The following is an 18,190-nucleotide window of genomic DNA, read 5'->3' on the forward strand; positions in this document are numbered from 1 at the left end:
CTGCTACCCTGCTGTCCGCTCCTCTCCGCCAGCAACTCTGCTGTCCGCTCCTCTCCGCCAGCCGCTCTGCTGTCCGCTCCTCTCCGCCAGCCGCTCTGCTATCCGCTCCTCTCCGCCAGCCGCTCTGCTATCCGCTCCTCTCCGCCAGCCGCTCTGCTATCCGCTCCTCTCCGCCAGCCGCCCTGCTATCCGCTCCTCTCCGCCAGCCGCTCTGCTATCCGCTCCTCTCCGCCAGCCGCTCTGCTATCCGCTCCTCTCCGCCAGCCGCTCTGCTATCCGCTCCTCTCCGCCAGCCGCTCTGCTATCCGCTCCTCTCCGCCAGCCGCCCTGCTATCCGCTCCTCTCCGCCAGCCGCTCTGCTATCCGCTCCTCTCCTCCAGCCGCTCTGCTATCCGCTCCTCTCCTCCAGCCGCTCTGCTATCCGCTCCTCTCCGCCAGCCGCTCTGCTATCCGCTCCTCTCCGCCAGCCACCCTGCTATCCGCTCCTCTCCAGCAGCAACTCTGCTATCTGCTCCTCTCCAGCAGCAACTCTGCTATCCGCTCCTCTCCACCCGCCACTCTGCTATCCGCTCCTCTCCGCCAGCAACTCTGCTATCCGCTCCTCTCCACCCGCCACCCTCCTATCCGCTCCTCTCCGCCAGCCACCCTGCTATCCGCTCCTCTCCGCCAGCCACCCTGCTATCCGCTCCTCTCCGCCAGCCACTTTTCTCCGCCAGCCACCCTCCTATTTGCTCCTCTCCGCCTGCTACCCTGGTATCCGCTCCTATCCTCCAGCCACTCTGCTATCCGCTCCTCTACTCCAGCAACTATGCTGTCCGCTCCTCTCCGCCAGCCACTCTGCTATCCGCTCCTCTCCACCAGCCACTCTTCTATCCGCTCCTCTCCGCCAGCCACCCTGCTATCCGCTCCTCTCCGCCAGCCACCCTGCTATCCGCTCCCCTCCGCCAGCCACCCTGCTGTCCGCTCCTCTCCGCCAGCCGCTCTGCTATCCGCTCCTCTCCGCCAGCCGCTCTGCTATCCGCTCCTCTCCGCCAGCCGCTCTGCTATCCGCTCCTCTCCGCCAGCCGCCCTGCTATCCGCTCCTCTCCGCCAGCCGCCCTGCTATCCGCTCCTCTCCGCCAGCCGCTCTGCTATCCGCTCCTCTCCGCCAGCAACTCTGCTATCCGCTCCTCTCCACCCGCCACCCTCCTATCCGCTCCTCTCCGCCAGCCACCCTGCTATCCGCTCCTCTCCGCCATCCACCCTGCTATCCGCTCCTCTCCGCCAGCCACTTTTCTCCGCCAGCCACCCTCCTATTTGCTCCTCTCCGCCTGCTACCCTGGTATCCGCTCCTATCCTCCAGCCACTCTGCTATCCGCTCCTCTACTCCAGCAACTATGCTGTCCGCTCCTCTCCGCCAGCCACTCTGCTATCCGCTCCTCTCCACCAGCCACTCTTCTATCCGCTCCTCTCCGCCAGCCACCCTGCTGTCCGCTCCTCTCCGCCAGCCACCCTGCTGTCCGCTCCTCTCCGCCAGGCGCTCTGCTATCCGCTCCTCTCCGCCAGCCGCTCTGCTATCCGCTCCTCTCCTCCAGCCACTCTGCTATCCGCTCCTCTCCGCCAGCCACTCTGCTATCCGCTCCTCTCCGCCTGCTACCCTGCTATCCGCTAGTCTCCGCCTGCTACCCTGCTATCCGCTCGTCTTCTCCTGCTACCCTGCTATCCGCTCCTCTCCGCCAGCCACTCTGCTGTCCGCTCCTCTCCGCCAGCCACTCTGCTGTCCGCTCCTCTCCGCCAGCCACTCTGCTATCCGCTCCTCTCCTCCAGCCACTCTGCTATCCGCTCCTCTCCGCCAGCCACTCTGCTATCCGCTCCTCTCCGCCTGCTACCCTGCTATCCGCTAGTCTCCGCCTGCTACCCTGCTATCCGCTAGTCTCCGCCTGCTACCCTGCTATCCGCTCGTCTTCTCCTGCTACCCTGCTATCCGCTCCTCTCCGCCAGCCACTCTGCTATCCGCTCCTCTCCGCCTGCTACCCTGCTATCCGCTAGTCTCCGCCAGCCACCCTGCTATCCGCTCCTCTCCGCCATCCACCCTGCTATCCGCTCCTCTCCGCCAGCCACTTTTCTCCGCCAGCCACCCTCCTATTTGCTCCTCTCCGCCTGCTACCCTGGTATCCGCTCCTATCCTCCAGCCACTCTGCTATCCGCTCCTCTACTCCAGCAACTATGCTGTCCGCTCCTCTCCGCCAGCCACTCTGCTATCCGCTCCTCTCCACCAGCCACTCTTCTATCCGCTCCTCTCCGCCAGCCACCCTGCTATCCGCTCCTCTCCGCCAGCCACCCTGCTATCCGCTCCTCTCCGCCAGCCACCCTGCTGTCCGCTCCTCTCCGCCAGCCGCTCTGCTATCCGCTCCTCTCCGCCAGCCGCTCTGCTATCCGCTCCTCTCCGCCAGCCGCTCTGCTATCCGCTCCTCTCCGCCAGCCGCTCTGCTATCCGCTCCTCTCCGCCAGCCGCCCTGCTATCCGCTCCTCTCCGCCAGCCGCCCTGCTATCCGCTCCTCTCCGCCAGCCGCTCTGCTATCCGCTCCTCTCCGCCAGCAACTCTGCTATCCGCTCCTCTCCACCCGCCACCCTCCTATCCGCTCCTCTCCGCCAGCCACCCTGCTATCCGCTCCTCTCCGCCATCCACCCTGCTATCCGCTCCTCTCCGCCAGCCACTTTTCTCCGCCAGCCACCCTCCTATTTGCTCCTCTCCGCCTGCTACCCTGGTATCCGCTCCTATCCTCCAGCCACTCTGCTATCCGCTCCTCTACTCCAGCAACTATGCTGTCCGCTCCTCTCCGCCAGCCACTCTGCTATCCGCTCCTCTCCACCAGCCACTCTTCTATCCGCTCCTCTCCGCCAGCCACCCTGCTGTCCGCTCCTCTCCGCCAGCCACCCTGCTGTCCGCTCCTCTCCGCCAGCCGCTCTGCTGTCCGCTCCTCTCCGCCAGCCGCTCTGCTATCCGCTCCTCTCCGCCAGCCGCTCTGCTATCCGCTCCTCTCCTCCAGCCGCTCTGCTATCCGCTCCTCTCCGCCAGCCACTCTGCTATCCGCTCCTCTCCGCCTGCTACCCTGCTATCCGCTAGTCTCCGCCTGCTACCCTGCTATCCGCTCGTCTTCTCCTGCTACCCTGCTATCCGCTCCTCTCCGCCAGCCACTCTGCTGTCCGCTCCTCTCCGCCAGCCACTCTGCTATCCGCTCCTCTCCGCCAGCCACTCTGCTATCCGCTCCTCTCCTCCAGCCACTCTGCTATCCGCTCCTCTCCGCCAGCCACTCTGCTATCCGCTCCTCTCCGCCTGCTACCCTGCTATCCGCTAGTCTCCGCCTGCTACCCTGCTATCCGCTAGTCTCCGCCTGCTACCCTGCTATCCGCTCGTCTTCTCCTGCTACCCTGCTATCCGCTCCTCTCCACCAGCAACCCTCTTATCCGCTCCTCTCCGCCAGCCACTCTGCTATCCGCTCCTCTCCGCCAGCCACTCTGCTATCCGCTCCTCTCCGCCTGCTACCCTGCTATCCGCTCCTCTCCGCCAGCAACTCTGCTGTCCGCTCCTCTCCGCCAGCCGCTCTGCTATCCGCTCCTCTCCGCCAGCCGCTCTGCTATCCGCTCCTCTCCGCCAGCCGCTCTGCTATCCGCTCCTCTCCGCCAGCCGCTCTGCTATCCGCTCCTCTCCGCCAGCCGCTCTGCTATCCGCTCCTCTCCGCCAGCCGCCCTGCTATCCGCTCCTCTCCGCAAGCCGCTCTGCTATCCGCTCCTCTCCGCCAGCCGCTCTGCTATCCGCTCCTATCCGCCCGCCGCTCTGCTATCCGCTCCTCTCCGCCAGCCGCGCTGCTATCCGCTCCTCTCCGCCAGCCGCTCTGCTATCCGCTCCTCTCCGCCAGCCGCTCTGCTTTCCGCTCCTCTCCGCCAGCCGCCCTGCTATCCGCTCCTCTCCGCAAGCCGCTCTGCTATCCGCTCCTCTCCGCCAGCCGCTCTGCTATCCGCTCCTTTCCGCCAGCCACCCTGCTATCCGCTCCTTTCCGCCAGCCACCCTGCTATCCGCTCCTCTCCACCCGCCACTCTGCTATCCGCTCCTCTCCGCCAGCAACTCTGCTATCCTCTCCTCTCCACCCGCCACCCTCCTATCCGCTCCTCTCCGCAAGCCGCTCTGCTATCCGCTCCTCTCCGCCAGCCACTCTGCTATCCGCTCCTCTCCGCCAGCCACCCTGCTATCCGATCCTCTCCACCAGCAACTCTGCTATCCGCTCCTCTCCACCCGCCACTCTGCTATCCGCTCCTCTCCGCCAGCAACTCTGCTATCCGCTCCTCTCCACCCGCCACCCTCCTATCCGCTCCTCTCCGCCAGCCACCCTGCTATCCGCTCCTCTCCGCCATCCACCCTGCTATCCGCTCCTCTCCGCCAGCCACTTTTCTCCGCCAGCCACCCTCCTATCTGCTCCTCTCCGCCTGCTACCCTGGTATCCGCTCCTATCCTCCAGCCACTCTGCTATCCGCTCCTCTACTCCAGCAACTATGCTGTCCGCTCCTCTCCGCCAGCCACTCTGCTATCCGCTCCTCTCCGCCAGCCACCCTGCTATCCGCTCCTCTCCGCCAGCAACTCTGCTGTCCGCTCCTCTCCGCCAGCCGCTCTGCTATCCGCTCCTCTCCGCCAGCCACTCTGCTGTCCGCTCCTCTCCGCCTGCTACCCTGCTATCCGCTAGTCTCCGCCTTCTACCCTGCTGTCCGCTCGTCTTTTCCTGCTACCCTGCTGTCCGCTCCTCTCCGCCAGCCGCTCTGCTATCCGCTCCTCTCCGCCAGCCGCTCTGCTATCCGCTCCTCTCCGCCAGCCGCTCTGCTATCCGCTCCTCTCCGCCAGCCTCCCTGCTATCCGCTCCTCTCCGCCAGCCGCTCTGCTATCCGCTCCTCTCCGCCAGCCGCCCTGCTATCCGCTCCTCTCCAGCAGCAACTCTGCTATCCGCTCCTCTCCAGCAGCAACTCTGCTATCCGCTCCTCTCCACCCGCCACTCTGCTATCCGCTCCTCTCCGCCAGCAACTCTGCTATCCGCTCCTCTCCACCCGCCACCCTCCTATCCGCTCCTCTCCGCCAGCCACCCTGCTATCCGCTCCTCTCCGCCATCCACCCTGCTATCCGCTCCTCTCCAGCAGCAACTCTGCTATCCGCTCCTCTCCAGCAGCAACTCTGCTATCCGCTCCTCTCCACCCGCCACCCTCCTATCCGCTCCTCTCCAGCAGCAACTCTGCTATCCGCTCCTCTCCGCCAGCCGCTCTGCTATCCGCTCCTCTCCAGCAGCAACTCTGCTATCCGCTCCTCTCCAGCAGCAACTCTGCTATCCGCTCCTCTCCACCCGCCACTCTGCTATCCGCTCCTCTCCGCCAGCAACTCTGCTATCCGCTCCTCTCCACCCGCCACCCTCCTATCCGCTCCTCTCCGCCAGCCACCCTGCTATCCGCTCCTCTCCGCCAGCCACTTTTCTCCGCCAGCCACCCTCCTATCTGCTCCTCTCCGCCTGCTACCCTGGTATCCGCTCCTATCCTCCAGCCACTCTGCTATCCGCTCCTCTACTCCAGCAACTATGCTGTCCGCTCCTCTCCGCCAGCCACTCTGCTATCCGCTCCTCTCCACCAGCCACTCTTCTATCCGCTCCTCTCCGCCAGCAACTCTGCTGTCCGCTCCTCTCCGCCAGCCGCTCTGCTGTCCGCTCCTCTCCGCCAGCCGCTCTGCTATCCGCTCCTCTCCGCCAGCCGCTCTGCTATCCGCTCCTCTCCGCCAGCCGCTTTGCTATCCGCTCCTCTCCTCCAGCCACTCTGCTATCCGCCCCTCTCCGCCAGCCACTCTGCTATCCGCTCCTCTCCGCCTGCTACCCTGCTATCCGCTAGTCTCCGCCTGCTACCCTGCTATCCGCTCGTCTTCTCCTGCTACCCTGCTATCCGCTCCTCTCCGCCAGCCACTCTGCTATCCGCTCCTCTCCGCCAGCCACTCTGCTGTCCGCTCCTCTCCGCCAGCCACTCTGCTGTCCGCTCCTCTCCGCCAGCCACTCTGCTATCCGCTCCTCTCCGCCTGCTACCCTGCTATCCGCTCCTCTCCGCCAGCCACTTTTCTCCGCCAGCCACCCTCCTATCTGCTCCTCTCCGCCTGCTACCCTGGTATCCGCTCCTATCCTCCAGCCGCTCTGCTATCCGCTCCTCTCCGCCAGCCGCTTTGCTATCCGCTCCTCTCCTCCAGCCACTCTGCTATCCGCCCCTCTCCGCCAGCCACTCTGCTATCCGCTCCTCTCCGCCTGCTACCCTGCTATCCGCTAGTCTCCGCCTGCTACCCTGCTATCCGCTCGTCTTCTCCTGCTACCCTGCTATCCGCTCCTCTCCGCCAGCCACTCTGCTGTCCGCTCCTCTCCGCCAGCCACTCTGCTATCCGCTCCTCTCCGCCAGCAACTCTGCTATCCGCTCCTCTCCGCCAGCCGCTCTGCTATCCGCTCCTCTCCGCCAGCCGCTCTGCTATCCGCTCCTCTCCGCCAGCCGCTCTGCTATCCGCTCCTCTCCGCCAGCCGCTCTGCTATCCGCTCCTCTCCGCCAGCCGCTCTGCTATCCGCTCCTCTCCGCCAGCCGCTCTGCTATCCGCTCCTCTCCGCCAGCCGCTCTGCTATCCGCTCCTCTCCGCCAGCCGCTCTGCTATCCGCTCCTCTCCGCCAGCCGCTCTGCTATCCGCTCCTCTCCGCCAGCCGCTCTGCTATCCGCTCCTCTCCAGCAGCAACTCTGCTATCCGCTCCTCTCCAGCAGCAACTCTGCTATCCGCTCCTCTCCAGCAGCAACTCTGCTATCCGCTCCTCTCCACCCGCCACTCTGCTATCCGCTCCTCTCCGCCAGCAACTCTGCTATCCGCTCCTCTCCACCCGCCACCCTCCTATCCGCTCCTCTCCGCCAGCCACCCTGCTATCCGCTCCTCTCCGCCAGCCACTTTTCTCCGCCAGCCACCCTCCTATCTGCTCCTCTCCGCCTGCTACCCTGGTATCCGCTCCTATCCTCCAGCCACTCTGCTATCCGCTCCTCTACTCCAGCAACTATGCTGTCCGCTCCTCTCCGCCAGCCACTCTGCTATCCGCTCCTCTCCACCAGCCACTCTTCTATCCGCTCCTCTCCGCCAGCAACTCTGCTGTCCGCTCCTCTCCGCCAGCCGCTCTGCTGTCCGCTCCTCTCCGCCAGCCGCTCTGCTATCCGCTCCTCTCCGCCAGCCGCTCTGCTATCCGCTCCTCTCTGCCAGCCGCTTTGCTATCCGCTCCTCTCCTCCAGCCACTCTGCTATCCGCCCCTCTCCGCCAGCCACTCTGCTATCCGCTCCTCTCCGCCTGCTACCCTGCTATCCGCTAGTCTCCGCCTGCTACCCTGCTATCCGCTCGTCTTCTCCTGCTACCCTGCTATCCGCTCCTCTCCGCCAGCCACTCTGCTATCCGCTCCTCTCCGCCAGCCACTCTGCTGTCCGCTCCTCTCCGCCAGCCACTCTGCTGTCCGCTCCTCTCCGCCAGCCACTCTGCTATCCGCTCCTCTCCGCCTGCTACCCTGCTATCCGCTCCTCTCCGCCAGCCACTTTTCTCCGCCAGCCACCCTCCTATCTGCTCCTCTCCGCCTGCTACCCTGGTATCCGCTCCTATCCTCCAGCCGCTCTGCTATCCGCTCCTCTCCGCCAGCCGCTTTGCTATCCGCTCCTCTCCTCCAGCCACTCTGCTATCCGCCCCTCTCCGCCAGCCACTCTGCTATCCGCTCCTCTCCGCCTGCTACCCTGCTATCCGCTAGTCTCCGCCTGCTACCCTGCTATCCGCTCGTCTTCTCCTGCTACCCTGCTATCCGCTCCTCTCCGCCAGCCACTCTGCTGTCCGCTCCTCTCCGCCAGCCACTCTGCTGTCCGCTCCTCTCCGCCAGCCACTCTGCTATCCGCTCCTCTCCGCCAGCAACTCTGCTATCCGCTCCTCTCCGCCAGCCGCTCTGCTATCCGCTCCTCTCCGCCAGCCGCTCTGCTATCCGCTCCTCTCCGCCAGCCGCTCTGCTATCCGCTCCTCTCCGCCAGCCGCTCTGCTATCCGCTCCTCTCCGCCAGCCGCTCTGCTATCCGCTCCTCTCCGCCAGCCGCTCTGCTATCCGCTCCTCTCCGCCAGCCGCTCTGCTATCCGCTCCTCTCCGCCAGCCGCTCTGCTATCCGCTCCTCTCCGCCAGCCGCTCTGCTATCCGCTCCTCTCCGCCAGCCGCTCTGCTATCCGCTCCTCTCCGCAAGCCGCTCTGCTATCCGCTCCTCTCCGCCAGCCACTCTGCTATCCGCTCCTCTCCACCAGCAACTCTGCTATCCGCTCCTCTCCGCCCGCCACTCTGCTATCCGCTCCTCTCCTCCAGCCACTCTGCTATCCGCTCCTCTCCACCCGCCACCCTCCTATCCGCTCCTCTCCGCCAGCCACCCTGCTATCCGCTCCTCTCCGCCATCCACCCTGCTATCCGCTCCTCTCCGCCAGCCACTTTTCTCCGCCAGCCACCCTCCTATCCGCTCCTCTCCACTAGCCACCCTCCTATCCTCTCCTCTCCACTAGCCACCCTCCTATCCGCTCCTCTCCGACAGCCACCCTGCTATCCGCTCCTCTACTCCAGCAACTATGCTGTCCGCTCCTCTCCGCCAGCCACTCTGCTATCCGCTCCTCTCCACCAGCCACTCTTCTATCCGCTCCTCTCCGCCAGCCACCCTGCTATCCTCTCCTCTCCGCGAGCAACTCTGCTGTCCGCTCCTCTCCGCCAGCCGCTCTGCTGTCCGCTCCTCTCCGCCAGCCGCTCTGCTATACGCTCCTCTCCGCCAGCCGCTCTGCTGTCCGCTCCTCTCCGCCAGCCACTCTGCTATCCGCTCCTCTCCGCCTGCTACCCTGCTATCCGCTAGTCTCCGCCTTCTACCCTGCTATCCGCTCGTCTTCTCCTGCTACCCTGCTATCCGCTCCTCTCCGCCAGCCACTCTGCTATCCGCTCCTCTCCGCCAGCCACTCTGCTGTCCGCTACTCTCCGCCAGCCACTCTGCTATCCGCTCCTCTCCGCCAGCCACTCTGCTCTCCGCTCCTCTCCGCCTGCTACCCTGCTATCCGCTCCTCTCTGCCAGCAACTCTGCTGTCCGCTCCTCTCCGCCAGCCGCTCTGCTATCCGCTCCTCTCCGCCAGCCGCTCTGCTATCCGCTCCTCTCCGCCAGCCGCTCTGCTATCCGCTCCTCTCCGCCAGCCGCTCTGCTATCCGCTCCTCTCCGCCAGCCGCTCTGCTATCCGCTCCTCTCCGCCAGCCGCTCTGCTATCCGCTCCTCTCCGCCAGCCGCTCTGCTATCCGCTCCTCTCCGCCAGCCGCTCTGCTATCCGCTCCTCTCCGCCAGCCGCTCTGCTATCCGCTCCTCTCCACCCGCCACTCTGCTATCCGCTCCTCTCCGCCAGCAACTCTGCTATCCGCTCCTCTCCACCCGCCACCCTCCTATCCGCTCCTCTCCGCCAGCCACCCTGCTATCCGCTCCTCTCCGCCATCCACCCTGCTATCCGCTCCTCTCCGCCAGCCACTTTTCTCCGCCAGCCACCCTCCTATCTGCTCCTCTCCGCCTGCTACCCTGGTATCCGCTCCTATCCTCCAGCCACTCTGCTATCCGCTCCTCTCCACCCGCCACTCTGCTATCCGCTCCTCTCCGCCAGCAACTCTGCTATCCGCTCCTCTCCACCCGCCACCCTCCTATCCGCTCCTCTCCGCCAGCCACCCTGCTATCCGCTCCTCTCCGCCAGCCGCTCTGCTATCCGCTCCTCTCCGCCAGCCGCTCTGCTATCCGCTCCTCTCCACCAGCCACCCTGCTATCCGCTCCTCTCCACCAGCCACCCTGCTATCGGCTTCTCTGCGCCAGCCACCCTGCTATCCGCTCCTCTCCTCCAGCCACCCTGCTGTCCGCTCGTCTCCACCAGCCACCCTGCTATCCGCTCCTTTCCGCCAGCCACCCTGCTATCCGCTCCTCTCCACCAGCCACCCTCCGATCTGCTCCTCTCCGCCTGCTACCCTGCTATCAGCTCCTCTTCCCCAGCCACTCTGCTATCCGCTCCTCTCCGCCAGCCACTCTGCTATCCGCTCCTCTCCGCCAGCCACCCTGCTATCCGCTAGTCTCCGCCTACTACCCTGCTATCCGCTAGTCTCCGCCTGCTACCCTGCTTTCCGCTCGTCTCTGCCTGCTACCCTCTCCTCTCCGCCAGCCACTCTGCTATCCGCTCCTCTCCACTATCCACCCTCCAATCCGCTCCTCTCCGCCAGCCACCCTGCTATCCGCTCCTCTCCGCCATCCACCCTGCTATCCGCTCCTCTCCCCCAGCCACTTTTCTCCGCCAGCCACCCTCCTATCTGCTCCTCTCCGCCTGCTACCCTGGTATCCGCTCCTATCTTCCAGCCACTCTGCTATCCGCTCCTCTACTCCAGCAACTATGCTGTCCGATCCTCTCCGCCAGCCACTCTTCTATCCGCTCCTCTCCACCAGCCACTCTTCAATCCGCTCCTCTCCGCCAGCCACCCTGCTATGCGCTCCTCTCCGCCAGCAACTCTGCTGTCCGCTCCTCTCCGCCAGCCGCTCTGCTATCCGCTCCTCTCCGCCAGCCGCCCTGCTATCCGCTCCTCTCAGCCAGCCGCTCTGCTATCCGCTCCTCTCGGCCAGCCGCTCTGCTATCCGCTCCTCTCCTCCAGCCGCTCTGCTATCCGCTCCTCTCCGCCAGCCGCTCTCCTATCCGCTCCTCTCCGCCGGCTACCCTGCTATCCGCTAGTCTCCGCCTGCTACCCTGCTATCCGCTCGTCTTCTCCTGCTACCCTGCTATCCGCTCCTCTCCGCCAGCCACTCTGCTATCCGCTCCTCTCCACCAGCCACCCTCCTATCCGCTCCTCTCCGCCAGCCACCCTGCTATCCGCTCCTCTCCGCCAGCCACTCTTCTATTCGCTCCTCTCCACCAGCCACTTTTCTCCGCCAGCCACCCTCCTATCTGCTCCTCTCCGCCTGCTACCCTGGTATCCGCTCCTATCCTCCAGCCACTCTGCTGTCCGCTCCTCTCCGCCAGCCACTCTGCTGTCCGCTCCTCTCCGCCAGCCACTCTGCTGTCCGCTCCTCTCCGCCAGCCACTCTGCTATCCGCTCCTCTCCGCCTGCTACCCTGCTATCCGCTAGTCTCCGCCTTCTACCCTGCTATCCGCTCCTCTCCGCCAGCAACTCTGCTGTCCGCTCCTCTCCGCCAGCCGCTCTGCTATCTGCTCCTCTCCGCCAGCCGCTCTGCTATCTGCTCCTCTCCGCCAGCCGCTCTGCTATCCGCTCCTCTCCGCCAGCCACTTTTCTCCGCCAGCCACCCTCCTATCTGCTCCTCTCCGCCTGCTACCCTGGTATCCGCTCCTATCCTCCAGCCACTCTGCTATCCGCTCCTCTCCGCCAGCAACTCTGCTGTCCGCTCCTCTCCGCCAGCCGCTCTGCTATCCGCTCCTCTCCGCCAGCCGCTCTGCTATCCGCTCCTCTCCGCCAGCCGCCCTGCTATCCGCTCCTCTCCGCCAGCCGCCCTGCTATCCGCTCCTCTCCGCCAGCCGCCCTGCTATCCGCTCCTCTCCGCCAGCCGCCCTGCTATCCGCTCCTCTCCGCAAGCCGCCCTGCTATCCGCTCCTCTCCGCCAGCCGCTCTGCTATCCGCTCCTCTCCGCCAGCCACCCTTCTATCCGCTCCTCTCCACCCGCCACTCTGCTATCCGCTCCTCTCCGCCAGCAACTCTGCTATCCGCTCCTCTCCACCCGCCACCCTCCTATCCGCTCCTCTCCGCCAGCCACCCTGCTATCTGCTCCTCTCCGCCATCCACCCTGCTATCCGCTCCTCTACGCCAGCCACTTTTCTCCGCCAGCCACCCTCCTATCTGCTCCTCCCCACCTGCTACCCTGGTATCCGCTCCAATCCTCCAGCCACTCTGCTATCCGCTCCTCTACTCCAGCAACTATGCTGTCCGCTCCTCTCCGCCAGCCACTCTGCTATCCGCTCCTCTCCACCAGCCACTCTTCTATCCGCTCCTCTCCGCCAGCCACTCTGCTATCCGCTCCTCTCCACCAGCCACTCTTCTATCCGCTCCTCTCCGCCAGCCACCCTGCTATCCGCTCCTCTCCTCCAGCCACTCTGCTATCCGCTCCTCTCCGCCAGCCACTCTGCTATCCGCTCCTCTCCGCCTGCTACCCTGCTATCCGCTAGTCTCCGCCTGCTACCCTGCTATCCGCTCGTCTTCTCCTGCTACCCTGCTATCCGCTCCTCTCCACCAGCAACCCTCCTATCCGCTCCTCTCCGCCAGCCACCCTGCTATCCGCTCCTCTCCGCCAGCCACTCTTCTATCCGCTCCTCTCCACCAGCCACTTTTCTCCGCCAGCCACCCTCCTATCTGCTCCTCTACGCCTGCTACCCTGGTATCCGCTCCTATCCTCCAGCCACTCTGCTATCCGCTCCTCTACTCCAGCAACTATGCTGTCCGCTCCTCTCCGCCAGCCACTCTGCTATCCGCTCCTCTCCGCCAGCCGCTCTGTTATCCGCTCCTCTCCGCCAGCCGCTCTGCTATCCGCTCCTCTCCGCCAGCCGCCCTGCTATCCGCTTCTCTCCGCCAGCGCCCTGCTATCGGCTTCTCTGCGCCAGCCACCCTGCTATCCGCTCCTCTCCTCCAGCCGCCCTGCTATCCGCTCCTCTCCTCCAGCCACCCTGCTGTCCGCTCGTCTCCGCCAGCCACCCTGCTATCCGCTCCTTTCCGCCAGCCACCCTGCTATCCGCTCCTCTCCACCAGCCACCCTCCGATCTGTTCCTCTCCGCCTGCTACCCTGCTATCAGCTCCTCTTCCCCAGCCACTCTGCTATCCGCTCCTCTCCGCCAGCCACTCTGCTATCCGCTCCTCTCCGCCAGCCACCCTGCTATCCGCTAGTCTCCGCCAGCCACTCTGCTATCCGCTAGTCTCCGCCTACTACCCTGCTATCCGCTAGTCTCCGCCTGCTACCCTGCTTTCCGCTCGTCTCTGCCTGCTACCCTCTCCTCTCCTCCAGCCACTCTGCTATCCGCTCCTCTCCACTAGCCACCCTCCAATCCGCTCCTCTCCTCCAGCCGCCCTGCTATCCGCTCCTCTCCGCAAGCCGCTCTGCTATCCGCTCCTCTCCGCCAGCCACTCTGCTATCCGCTCCTCTCCGCCAGCCACTCTGCTATCCGTTCCTCTCCGCCAGCCACCCTGCTATCCGCTCCTCTCCACCAGCAACTCTGCTATCCGCTCCTCTCCGCCCGCCACTCTGCTATCCGCTCCTCTCCGCCAGCAACTCTGCTATCCGCTCCTCTCCACCCGCCACCCTCCTATCCGCTCCTCTCCGCCAGCCACCCTGCTATCCGCTCCTCTCCGCCAGCCACTTTTCTCCGCCAGCCACCCTCCTATCTGCTCCTCTCCGCCTGCTACCCTGGTATCCGCTCCTATCCTCCAGCCACTCTGCTATCCGCTCCTCTCCGCCAGCAACTCTGCTGTCCGCTCCTCTCCGCCAGCCGCTCTGCTATCCGCTCCTCTCCGCCAGCCGCTCTGCTATCCGCTCCTCTCCGCCAGCCGCCCTGCTATCCGCTCCTCTCCGCCAGCCGCCCTGCTATCCGCTCCTCTCCGCCAGCCGCCCTGCTATCCGCTCCTCTCCGCCAGCCGCCCTGCTATCCGCTCCTCTCCGCCAGCCGCCCTGCTATCCGCTCCTCTCCGCAAGCCGCTCTGCTATCCGCTCCTTTCCGCCAGCCACTCTGCTATCCGCTCCTCTCCGCCAGCCACCCTGCTATCCGCTCCTCTCCACCCGCCACTCTGCTATCCGCTCCTCTCCGCCAGCAACTCTGCTATCCGCTCCTCTCCAACCGCCACCCTCCTATCCGCTCCTCTCCGCCAGCCACCCTGCTATCCGCTCCTCACCGCCAGCCACCCTGCTATCCGCTCCTCTCCGCCAGCCACTTTTCTCCGCCAGCCACCCTCCTATCTGCTCCTCTCCACCTGCTACCCTGGTATCCGCTCCTATCCTCCAGCCACTCTGCTATCCGCTCCTCTACTCCAGCAACTATGCTGTCCGCTCCTCTCCGCCAGCCACTCTGCTATCCGCTCCTCTCCACCAGCCACTCTTCTATCCGCTCCTCTCCGCCAGCCACCCTGCTATCCGCTCCTCTCCGCCAGCAACTCTGCTGTCCGCTCCTCTCCGCCAGCCGCTCTGTTATCCGCTCCTCTCCTCCAGCCACTCTGCTATCCGCTCCTCTCCGCCAGCCACTCTGCTATCCGCTCCTCTCCGCCAGCCACTCTGCTATCCGCTCCTCTACGCCTGCTACCCTGCTATCCGCTAGTCTCCGCCTGCTACCCTGCTATCCGCTCGTCTTCTCCTGCTACCCTGCTATCCGCTCCTCTCCACCAGCAACCCTCCTATCCGCTCCTCTCCGCCAGCCACCCTGCTATCCGCTCCTCTCCGCCAGCCGCCCTGCTATCCGCTTCTCTCCACCAGCCACCCTGCTATCCGCTCCTCTCCTCCAGCCACCCTGCTATCCGCTCCTCTCCTCCAGCCGCCCTGCTATCCGCTCCTCTCCTCCAGCCACCCTGCTGTCCGCTCGTCTCCGCCAGCCACCCTGCTATCCGCTCCTTTCCGCCAGCCACCCTGCTATCCGCTCCTCTCCACCAGCAACCTTCCGATCTGCTCCTCTCCGCCTGCTACCCTGCTATCAGCTCCTCTTCCCCAGCCACTCTGCTATCCGCTCCTCTCCGCCAGCCACTCTGCTATCCGCTCCTCTCCGCCAGCCACCCTGCTATCCGCTAGTCTCCGCCAGCCACTCTGCTATCCGCTAGTCTCCGCCTACTACCCTGCTATCCGCTAGTCTCCGCCTGCTACCCTGCTTTCCGCTCGTCTCTGCCTGCTACCCTCTCCTCTCCGCCAGCCACTCTGCTATCCACTCCTCTCCACTAGCCACCCTCCAATCCGCTCCTCTCCTCCAGCCACCCTGCTATCCGCTCCTCTCCGCCATCCACCCTGCTATCCGCTCCTCTCCCCCAGCCACTTTTCTCCACCAGCCACCCTCCTATCTGCTCCTCTCCGCCTGCTACTCTGGTATCCGCTCCTATCTTCCAGCCACTCTGCTATCCGCTCCTCTACTCCAGCAACTATGCTCTCCTATCCTCTCCGCCAGCCACTCTTCTATCCGCTCCTCTCCACCAGCCACTCTTCAATCCGCTCCTCTCCGCCAGCCACCCTGCTCTGCGCTCCTCTCCGCCAGCCACCCTGCTCTGCGCTCCTCTCCGCCAGCAGCTCTGCTATCCGCTCCTCTCCGCCAGCCGCCCTGCTATCCGCTCCTCTCGGCCAGCCGCTCTGCTATCCGCTCCTCTCCTCCAGCAGCTCTGCTATCCGCTCCTCTCCGCCAGCCACTCTCCTATCCGCTCCTCTCCGCCTGCTACCCTGCTATCCGCTAGTCTCCGCCTGCTACCCTGCTATCCGCTCGTCTTCTCCTGCTACCCTGCTATCCGCTCCTCTCCGCCAGCCACTCTGCTATCCGCTCCTCTCCACCAGCCACCCTCCTATCCGCTCCTCTCCGCCAGCCACCCTGCTATCCGCTCCTCTCCGCCAGCCACTCTTCTATTCACTCCTCTCCACCAGCCACTTTTCTCCGCCAGCCACCCTCCTATCTGCTCCTCTCCGCCTGCTACCCTGGTATCCGCTCCTATTGTCCAGCCACTCTGCTATCCGCTCCTCTACTCCAGCAACTCTGCTGTCCGCTCCTCTCTGCCAGCTGCTCTGCTATCCGCTCCTCTCCGCCAGCCGCTCTGCTATCCGCTCCTCTCCGGCAGCCACTCTGCTGTCCGCTCCTCTCCGGCTGCCACTCTGCTGTCCGCTCCTCTCCGCCAGCCACTCTGCTGTCCGCTCCTCTCCGCCAGCCACTCTGCTGTCCGCTCCTCTCCGCCAGCCACTCTGCTGTCCGCTCCTCTCCCCCTGCTACCCTGCTATCCGCTAGTCTCCGCCTTCTACCCTGCTATCCGCTCCTCTCCGCCAGTAACTCTGCTGTCCTCTCCTCTCCGCCAGCCGCTCTGCTATCTGCTCCTCTCCGCCAGCCGCTCTGCTATCCGCTCCACTCCGCCAGCCGCTCTGCTATCCGGTCCTCTCCGCCAGCCGCCCTGCTATCCGCTCCTCTCCGCAAGCCGCTCTGCTATCCGCTCCTCTCCGCAAACCGCTCTGCTATCCGCTCCTCTCCGCCAGCCACCCTGCTATCCGCTCCTCTCCGCCAGCAACTCTGCTATCCGCTCCTCTCCACCCGCCACCCACTCTGCTATCCGCTCCTCTCCATCCGCCACCCTCCTATCCGCTCCTCTCTGCCATCCACCCTGCTATCTGCTCCTCTCCGCCAGCCACTTTTCTCCGCCAGCCACGCTCCTATCTGCTCCTCTCCGCCTGCTACCCTGGTATCCGCTCCTATCCTCCAGCCACTCTGCTATCCGCTCCTCTACTCCAGCAACTATGCTGTCCGCTCCTCTCCGCCAGCCACTCTGCTATCCGCTCCTCTCCACCAGCCACTCTTCTATCTGCTCCTCTCCGCCAGCCACCCTGCTATCCGCTCCTCTCCGCCAGCAACTCTGCTGTCCGCTCCTCTCCGCCAGCCACTCTTCTATCCGCTCCTCTCCGCCAGCAACTCTGCTGTCCGCTCCTCTCCGCCAGCCGCTCTGCTATCCGCTCCTCTCCGCCAGCCGCTCTGCTATCCGCTCCTCTCCTCCAGCCGCTCTGCTATCCGCTCCTCTCCGCCAGCCGCTCTGCTATCCGCTCCTCTCCGCCAGCCGCTCTGCTATCCGCTCCTCTCCGCCAGCCGCTCTGCTATCCGCTCCTCTCCGCCTGCTACCCTGCTATCCGCTAGTCTCCGCCTGCTATCCGCTAGTCTCCGCCTGCTACCCTGCTATCCGCTCGTCTTCTCCTGCTACCCTGCTATCCGCTCCTCTCCTCCAGCCACTCTGCTATCCGCTCCTCTCCGCCAGCCACCCTGCTATCCGCTCCTCTCCGCCAGCCACTCTTCTATCCGCTCCTCTCCACCAGCCACTTTTCTCCGCCAGCCACCCTCCTATCTGCTACTCTACGCCTGCTACCCTCCTATCCGCTCCTCTCCGCCAGCCACCCTCCTATCCGCTCCTCTCCGCCAGCCGCTCTGCTATCCGCTCCTCTCCGCCAGCAACTCTGCTATCCGCTCCTCTCCGCCAGCAACTCTGCTATCCGCTCCTCTCCGCCAGCAACTCTGCTATCCGCTCCTCTCCGCCAGCAACTCTGCTATCCGCTCCTCTCCGCCAGCCACTCTGCTATCCGCTCCTCTCCGCCAGCCACTCTCCTATCCGCTCCTCTCCGCCTGCTACCCTGCTATCCGCTCCTCTCCGCGAGCCACTCTGCTATCCGCTCCTCTCCGCGAGCCACTCTGCTATCCGCTCCTCTCCGCGAGCCACCCTCCTATCCGCTCCTCTCCGCCATCCACCCTGCTATCCGCTCCTCTCCGCCATCCACCCTGCTATCCGCTCCTCTCCGCCAGCCACTTTTCTCCGCCAGCCATCCTCCTATCCACTCCTCTCCGCCAGCCACTTTTCTCCGCCAGCCACTCTGCTATCCGCTCCTCTCCGCCTGCTACCCTGCTATCCGCTAGTCTCCGCCTTCTACCCTGCTATCCGCTCGTCTTCTCCTGCTACCCTGCTATCCGCTCCTCTCCGCCAGCAACTCTGCTGTCCGCTCCTCTCCGCCAGCCGCTCTGCTATCAGCTCCTCTCCGCCAGCCGCTCTGCTATCCGCTCCTCTCCGCCAGCCGCTCTGCTATCCGCTCCTCTCCGCCAGCCGCTCTGCTATCCGCTCCTCTCCGCCAGCCGCTCTGCTATCCGCTCCTCTCCGCCAGCCGCTCTGCTATCCGCTCCTCTCCGCCAGCCGCTCTGCTATCCGCTCCTCTCCGCCAGCCGCTCTGCTATCCGCTCCTCTCCGCCAGCCGCTCTGCTATCCGCTCCTCTCCGCCAGCCGCTCTGCTATCCGCTCCTCTCCGCCAGCCGCTCTGCTATCCGCTCCTCTCCGCCAGCCGCTCTGCTATCCGCTCCTCTCCGCCAGCCGCTCTGCTATCCGCTCCTCTCCGCCAGCCGCCCTGCTATCCGCTCCTCTCCGCAAGCC

The sequence above is a fragment of the Mauremys mutica genome, chromosome 10, assembly GCF_020497125.1.
Source record: "Mauremys mutica isolate MM-2020 ecotype Southern chromosome 10, ASM2049712v1, whole genome shotgun sequence".
Classification (NCBI taxonomy): Eukaryota; Metazoa; Chordata; order Testudines; family Geoemydidae; genus Mauremys; species Mauremys mutica.